This window comes from Haliotis rufescens, unplaced genomic scaffold (assembly GCF_023055435.1).
Source record: "Haliotis rufescens isolate VD_foot unplaced genomic scaffold, xgHalRufe1.0.p SCAF_9, whole genome shotgun sequence".
NCBI classification, from domain to species: domain Eukaryota; kingdom Metazoa; phylum Mollusca; class Gastropoda; order Lepetellida; family Haliotidae; genus Haliotis; species Haliotis rufescens.
This window is the reverse complement of record NW_025964383.1, coordinates 25,106,814-25,116,164: the sequence shown is the minus strand read 5'-3', so window position 1 is coordinate 25,116,164 and position 9,351 is coordinate 25,106,814.

Genomic DNA, 9,351 nt, shown 5'->3' with positions numbered 1-9,351 from the left:
CTAAACACACCACCCCCAGTTTCGCACCAAATATCACCTACTTGAAAATAGCTGTGGTCACATTCAGCATAAGTCATCATGTTGAAAAAGACAGTACTAAATATAGAAAAACATGGTCAGTTTTAATAACTGAATGGATATACATTTGAAAGACATAAAAATCTTACAGAATATCCTCCAATCACAGCCTGCAGATATCTCTCGATCTGCACTGAAGGCTCCCTACGAAAACCGCACTGTCCAAACTGGTTCTGATTTGGTGTAGTAGAACTTGTAACACATGATCATCTCCGCTTTCATTCCCTGAGGGCCAATGGCTTTATTATCCTTCACGACTTTAATTGCAGCTTGAATCTCCTGATGATAAATGTCTTTGTTAAGTACATTACAAAACAGGTTTTGCAATATGTATCATATTGTGACTTAAGTGAGTTGCTGAGTAAGGTTTTACGCCGCTTTAGCAATATTCCAGCAATATCACGGTGGGCCATGTTTGGAATTGAACCCGGGTCTTCGGTGTGACGAGCAACGCTTGAACCGCTAGGTTACCCGACCGCCCCTGTCACTCAAGTATCACAATACATTTCTTATTGTGACTCAGGTTTTGCAATATGTATTATATTGTGACTCAAGTATCTCAGAACATATCGTATTGTGATTCAAGAAATCGCAATATGTATCATAATGGGAGCGGTCGGGTAGCCTAGTGGTTAAAGTGTTCGCTCATCCGCCGAAGACCCGGGTTCGATTCCCGACATGGGTACAATGTGTGAAGCCCATTTCTGGTGTCCCCCACCGTGATATTGCTGGAATATTGCTAAAAGCGGCATAAAACTTGACTCACTCACTCACTTGTATCATAATGTGACTTTGTTATAATGGTGCCTCTAATCATTTATATCTGCATGATAGGAACTCTTGTCTGGTCCTAAAGTCTGTCTGTCTGATGATCGCTGTGTTTCAGTGGAAGAATAGGTCACTGGCACCTCATGCTTGTGAGAGTCGACCAAACTGACATCATGAAATAATGAATTGCTGCTCATACTATCGACCATTAGTCTACTTGATGCAAACATCATTATTGACATGACTCTGTGATGTTGCTGGAATATATCTGACTAGGGCTATAAATGATATTATGCCACATGAACTATTTTGTACTAGAGCCTATAAATGTTGTTATTCCATTGTCATGTGTGATTGTAACACTGAGATATTGTAACTTTACACTACAATTCTCTGTATGCTGTAGAGGTATCATAATGATCATTGTTTCATTTACTGTTACTGTTACTGTAATGAAATTTTGTAATAGATATTTATTCATTCAATTTTCCCTAGGCAAGGGAGTTAACTGACTGAAAAGTCAAGTTTCCACCCTCGCCAAACTTGGCCTGAATTTTTTGGCCAGATTGAGCGCCACCAGTGTCAATTACAAGTTATATCCCTTCTATGTACCTCCTACTAACCAATCAGAATCCACCTCTCATAGCACCTGCCTTTTGCTTAAAACAAAATGGCAGGGCCCAGTCAAGACGATCTGATCGATAATCAAGGTATTTGTTTTGTAATAAAATGTGTCCTACCTCGCGAAGTACATCAAATCACTTGAGAACCTTGATTAAAAACATGAAAAGATTTGGAAAATATCTGTCCACGCCCAGTTGACAGTACATATGCTCTGCAAATCCTGCAATCAACCGAAATCTTCACAGCAGTTGCCATGTTGTTTATGAACTGTGAGTGTCAATTTCGTTACACGATTAGTCGAGCCAAATTAGAAGTCCATAATTCCAACCAAGTTCGGCAAGGGTGGAACCGCACTTTTATAGTCAGGTAACTCCCTTGCCTTGGGAAGATGCTTAATTTATTATGTGTGTGTTGATTTAGAGGAATAAGCATGACAGTGAAAATAAATGGTCGATTAATTAAACAACATTGTAAAATGATTGGGAATGTGTTCTGTATTCTGATTAATTGAAAAATGTTGTTACCTTGGATTTGAAGCCCTGCTGTGAATCTCCAGGCTTGAAAACTTTCCTTGATAAGTATCATGTCCCAAATTTGAAATACATAGATTTTGTCATGGCAACAAGAAAACCGCTTCCATTATATATTGTGTTTGTTACTTATCAGAAAAACTTTGATTTAGTTGATTTGTATTATGTTTCTCGGTTTATCAGCACCATACCCGTGCTCATGGGTTTCACCAAAGTGGTAAACATCACTTCGAGCTTTCCTCCCACATTGAGCTGACACGCAGCGATATAAGTGGAATACTGTTAAAAGCGGCGTTAAACCCAACTCACTCACTCAATTGAAAGTAATATAGAGACGAAAAAGTAAATGTAAGGCCAAATAGTGGTAGGGTCAGCAGACCTGGACATTGATATCCTCGAGTGAGTGAGTGAGTGAGTGAGTGAGTGAGTGAGTGAGTGAGTTTGGTTTAACACCGCTTATAACAGTATTCCAGTTATATCGCAGTGTGTCAGCTTAATGTGGGAGGAAAGCCCAAAGTGATGCAGGTCTCAGATGTTTACCACTTCGGTGAAACCCACGAGCACGGGTATGGTACTGACAAACATAGAAACACAATCGGGGAGAACCAGGATTTGAACCCACAATCACAGGCTTCTGGTGTGCCCAAGGGACGCAACTCTGCACAGCGAATCGCGGCGCCTTAGACGACTGGGCCTCCTCAAGGGAAACCTCATAATGAAAACAATACCAGACAATAATAGCATCCTAACTGGAGGGGATATTGTTCAGCAGGGCGGCACAGACAAAAAGTTTATAGCATCACTGCGGCAGTCACCATGGAGCTGGGCCAGCTTGACTGGAACCTTGGATCTTGGATCTCTGCGGAAACTATGGGAAGAATAGCTTTCTGGGTTCCGACCTGTGGCAGCATTCAAGGTTTTATTTTGTTGTGTAGGCGACAGGCTGTGTGCTGTTTGGATCTGGAATTACGAAACCTGGGGACTCAGGTGGGGCGGGCATAAGCAACGAATGGCCCTAATAGAGCAGAAGGGGGATCCTGGAGCTGCAGGCAAGGGAATTGTGAGTTCTCTCTCTCCAAGCTGAATTGTTTTAGACCACTTAATGGAGACCAGAATCCCAGGTGACGCTTACGAACGTATTCCTTTTTAGAATCTTTGAAGGAGCTAGATGATTGAGGAACTAGATTGAGGAACTAGATTAGATCATCAGGAAAAAAGGAAAATAGCCAATACGCTGCATCTGTAGGCGTGGGGCAGTCTAAACAGGAAACGTTGTCTAAGTCGCTGTGATTCGCTGTGCAGAGTTGCGTACCTTGGGCACACCAGAAACCTATGATTGTGGGTTCGAATCCCGGTTCGCCCCGATTATGTTTCTAGGTTTGTCAGCACCATACCCGTGCTCGTGGGTTTCACCGAAGTGGTAAACGTCTGAGACCTGCATCACTTCGGGCTTTCCTCCCACATTAAGCTGACACGCTGTGATATAACTGGAATACTGTTAAAAGCGGAGTTAAACCCAACTCACTCACTCACTCACTCACTCACTCCAGATCAGTTACCTTGATGAAACCTGGGTGAGTCATTCCACTGAACATCACCCACTGCCCAATTTAAACAACCCCCGCCAAAGACCCGGGTTCGATTCCCGACATGGGTACAATGTGTGAAGCCCATTTCTGGTGTCGCCCGCCATGATATTGCTGGAATATTGCTAAAAGCGACGTAAAACCATACTCACTCACTCACTGTAGGCGACCATGCAGGGATATCTGACATAGTGCAGTCATGGAGAAAATTCGCCTGAATAAGAGACCAGTAAACTACGAGACCGATGTCCTGGCGGCACAAACACGGTCATGTTGTCTTACGTACGTCTGTTGTGAGCTCAATTATTTTGAGCTTATCTGGGCTAACTGTAAAAGGTTCGTGGCAAGACATAAAAAAATATTCACACTCACAACAAAACATTCAGATTCACACATATCAAAGGGTGGATGAAGGCTGTCTTTGCTAAAAATCACGCCAGAAGTATGGCGAAAGGCTGAAGATCACGTTCTAGAAATAGAACATCAGTACCGCCAACGTGAAGACATACATCAGCCTTGTTGCACCAGTTGTCACACCTTACAGATTCAGATACGTCATCAGCTGAGTCTGATGCTTGCTACCGTCTCCGTGGTCTAGTGGTAGAGCGTCCGCCCGGAGAGCGGAAGGCCCGGGGTTCGATCCCCGACCGCGTCATACCAAAAGACGTTAAAAGAGGGTTCTTGTTGTTACGCGGTCTGGCGCTCGGCATTAAGGGGCTAAAACAAGGACTGGTCGGCTCGGAGTCAGTATATTGTGTCTGAGTGGGGTATTCATGTTAAACTGCGGCATGGTATCTCAGTGAGCTAGCACTATAAATCGGCATCAGTCCGGGCTAGTACAAGCAGCCACACAGAAAAGAAGGCTGCAAGTTCGATCCATTGAAATATAAAGAAAACAGTTGTCAATTGAATTTACATCAATCGAGATTTCACCCGATTGGAGAGATGCTTCCATTTGAAAAACAAAATATCAGTTGGTCTTCGGACTACATCATACATCAATTTTATGTAACATGTGCCCTCCCCGTACATTTTGAAGCATGACCATGCCCCAAACCATCTAACCCACTCAGCCATGGGGCTTCCACAAAAATGAAAGTCCGACAACTGGTAGTCTAGATCACGTACTTTGTGTACCCCTCTGAGAAGTGTAAACTGGCACGGCCCCCATGGTTAGGCTTAGAACCGGACGGGACTCAACCCCAAAAGTACAAGAATCTGTACTTTACAAAGAAAGTGTTATCCCAAATATAACATTTGTTACATTTGACCACGGCCATGGGAGCCGTGCCAATTTACACTTGTCAGAGCGGTACACAAAGTTCGTGATCTAGACTACCAGTTGTCGGACTTTCATTTTTCTCCACGAAACTGTGATACTGTATTAGGCTTATTAAGATGGTGCCTAATGTTTTGATTTCACAGAAATAAAATATTCTTTATTTACAATTGTAAGTCTACAGGACGATGTATTGAAGACTCTTCTTGTTTTAACTTGTTCTAATGACCAAGATATTTCATTTTGTCGTTTAACGCCGCACTTTTGAATACTTCAGATGTATGACCAAACAAACCATTGATTGATATCATAAAGAATCCTACTTAATCGGGATACGATGATACCAAGAAACTGAATTTGACCGCAATATCCATTGAGACTTCTCAACCACAAACATAAAGCCATTATTTAACATTCTGTATATAACTCCGAAAAACAATTCCGAATAATTCCGAAAAAAGTCAATTATTAAGGAACACATATTTTATCCGATACATTTTAACATTTCTCGCAAGATCTTAAATAAAGACAATATTTTCCTACCTAAACTGTCCATTTATTGTGGATTTAAAGATTTTCAGGTGCTCCTGGATATTTTTTTATAGATATATATTCTCAAAGTGGACACAAGTTATGGATAAGAACTTCTTTAACACTGCCTTTACAGTATGAAAGAAGTTGTTATCCATACATTGTGTCTACTTTGTCATCCGTCAACTTCTATCGAACAATTCATATATATTCTCGCTAGATCAGTGTGAAAAGGCTACAAACATTAAATATAAAACTATAACAAATCAAAATAGCTTGGGCAGAAATCAGAATTGAATAATCGTATGTTTTCAGCAACAACAGGTTTACATAACCTACACTGTGAGGAAAGGTTAATCGCTTATCAAGACCGCTGGTTGGTCGCTAAAACTATTTTCCAACCTACTAGTTCCATTATTATTCTATTGCTTAATCTCAGATGATCTTTACAGATCTTTATAAATAATACCCCGGTATACATATGCCATGATCAGTGAGTGGCACTTTGTTAGCCGAGCGAAGTGATTAAACAGACCATAGTAAAAGTCAGTCTGGCAACAAATATCCTCGGCGTCGTTTCATTCCTTGGACAGCCATCCTGCAGTGTGTGTTTCAAATACGTCACAGATCTACTGACTGAAGATTTTGGAGTAAAGAGGTCAGTTTGGCTACTGTTGAAATCATGGTTCTTTTTTGATCGCACATAAACTAACTGAACTGTAAATTAAACACCGAATTACATCGACGGAACTTAATTCTACCTCCACAATAGACATTACTCTTATTTTGATCAGGGCTATGCATCACAGATCCATCAACACGGAGACGTAATATTAAGTGAAGGATAAATGTGCTCGAACTGGTCCCGCATGAATTGTATACATGCCCCAAACATGCATTTCATAACCCGAGTCGCCAAAGAGCGAGGTGCACGTGCGAAAGGATCCCAAGAGCTCGTTCTGTTAAATTTTATTATTTGCATTTGAAATTAGATGGATAGCAATACCAAGAACATCACTAACATTGCTTTGATAATATTTTACAGATTTTCATTGTATAATCCGTTTAATAACTATTACAGAAAGATACGCTTCTGATTTAGACTTTTCATTTGACATGATTTCATTACAGAAAAGACGGCCCGTGAAGATACGGGGTAGAATAGGTCATCAGCAACCCATGCTTGCCGTAAAAGGCGACTATGCTTGTCGTAAGAGGCGACTAACGGGATCGGGTGGTCAGGCTCGCTGACATAGTTGATGCATGTCATCGTATCCCAATTGCGTGGATCGATGCTCATGACGTCAATCACTGGATTGTCTGGTCCAGACTCGATTATTTTCAGACCGCCGTCATATAGCTGGAATATTGCTGAGTGCGGCGGTAAACAACAAACAAACAAACAAACAAACAAACAAACAAACAGTAGTGGGTTGGCCTAAAACGCGCGAATTTCACGTGCAAATGCTTGGCTGTTCAGTTTACAGTGCAGACAACTACATGTCAGTTTGTTTAACAACTTTTTCTCTACTTAATGAAAATATCTGAAATTATTGTGACAAGTTGGTATGGACAAGTAAACAATTTTAATGCCATTTAAGACGAATTGTTACTTTTGGATTTATATCTTTTTTTTTCATTTCATCGGTAATATATTGCAGCAGACGGACAATAGACACCAAGTCCTCGCTCGTGCTCTAATATGTAGTTGCTATTTGCCGTGGAAAGGGTTGATTCATGGAGCGCTGAAGTCTGGTAAAGACGATATCTACTGGCCATTTGTGTTTGTTTGTTTTGTTTGTTTTTAACGCCGTACAATATCCCAGCTATATGACGGCGGTCTGTAAATAATCGAGTCTGGACCAGACAATCCAGTGATTGAGATCAATGACATCGATCATGCAATTAGGATACCATGACGGCCCGTGGTAGAAAACCTAACGAGGGACGCATAACACCCCACGTACCCCCAGTGATTCTGCTACAACGGATCTTATCGACATGTTTTAATGTGACATTGGAAAAGAATTTTATACAAATTCAAAATTGATATAAAACAGATGTTCGATTGAGCTGAGTTAACTCATGCTATGTCACGTGACTTTCATTGACTCGGAAAAAGCTTGCGGCTTTTTGCATCAAAGCGGTTTATAAGGGATTTAGACTACCTCTCAGAAATCCACGTGCAGTCTGACTTGTTCGTGGCGGGCCATAAGTGATTTCTTCACCCGCTGAGAAATTTATTTCTCACCCGCTGAGAAATGTATTTCCCTCCCAGGCGTGATTCACAGTATTTTATCAAGATCACGTGGACCAATCAGATTCCATCATTCTGACATGGAGGTATGATAAACAAGCTTAATTGATACTGCCTGCGGCATGATTAATGAAGCATGTATTCTTGTTTAACCTATTGTAACATATTGCTTACAATATAACATATCGTATGCAAAAGAAATCTAATAAATCACTCAATAAATTGTGCTTTCCAGATTTTAATATTTAAAATACTTTTGGGGGATCAGCAGAATCCGCAAACCAATACGGTAAAATGTATCCCCTAAGATTTGTAAAAGTCTTAATAAAACTGGATTCTTCCGTGTGGTGTCAGTGGCTATGATTGGGGCGCATTGGCTGTGTGATTACTTGGTGCTTCTGACTAAGTACATATTTCATCAGCTGTCTGGCTGATGATTGCACTATTACTGCTGCTTGCAGAGTATTAATTAAGTATTTCCCCACTTTCTCGGGATAAGGGGGTGGCAACACGAAGCCGAGACGATGAAGTGATCCCAACTTGGTAATTTGACCAGATCTAGTGGTTCATGTTACGTAGTAGTCACGTGACTGGATCAGGCGAGAACCTTCCCCAACAGCATGCTTTCTGAACTTCAGTTAGTTTCCGTTTTAGTGCATGTAGTGTACTTATTAGCTCACCTGGACCCAGGGATCAAAGCGAAATGATGAAGAGGCACAGTGAAGTAACAAATCTTAAATTATGCATGAATATATTTTTAGTTCCAGAAATGTTGTTTTCATTAGCAGCGACAGTAACACATTTCTTAAGTCTGTCGTAAAGAACTGTGCCCACCCACAGCGGTAAGGGGGCGGTCGGGTAGCCTAGTGGTTAAAGTGTTCCCTCGTCACGCCGAAGACCCGGGTTCGATTCCCGACATGGGTACAATGTGTGAAGCCCATTTCTGGTGTCCCCCGCCGTGATATTGCTGGAATATTGCTATAAGCGGCGTACAACCATAGTCACTCACTCACTCACTCACCACAGCGGTAAGCCGCTTGTTTTAGTAAGTGAGTGAGTATTGTTTTACGCCGCTTTTAGCATTATTCCGTCAATATCGCGGCCCGCTTGTTTAAGATCATCTTCCCTAGGCAAGAGAGTTAACTGACTTTAAAAGTCCAGTTTCCACCCTTGCCGAACTAGGCTGGTATTATGGAGTTACATTTTGGCTGGACTAACGAGTCTATGCATAGTCCAATCAAAATCGCGCACTGAAATCGACATCCGGTTCGTAAAGTGTCATGCAGATTTCGTCATATAGCTGGAATTTTGCTGAGTGCGGCGTGAAACAACAAACCAACCAACCAATCAACCTGACTGTATGTCATCATGCCCTAATGGCATTGAGTGCTCATGCTGTCAACCACTAGTTTGTCGGAGACTGTATCGTATACAGGTTGACGTCATGTAGCTGGAATATATTCCTACTGTGGCATAAAGCAACATAAACTTACTCAAGCACTGACATAAAACTACTAGTCCAATTGAAATTTGACTTGTATTCGACCAGTGGGCAAGCGTATTTGTTCACCTGAAGCACTGTTACGAGCCAGGTGGTGCCACTGTTATTGCTGAGAAGGTGGTGCAATTAAGGTAATCATTGTTCTCCTCAGGGATTGTGTTAGCATGATGGAAGAAAATTGCCTGATTGCAATCCAT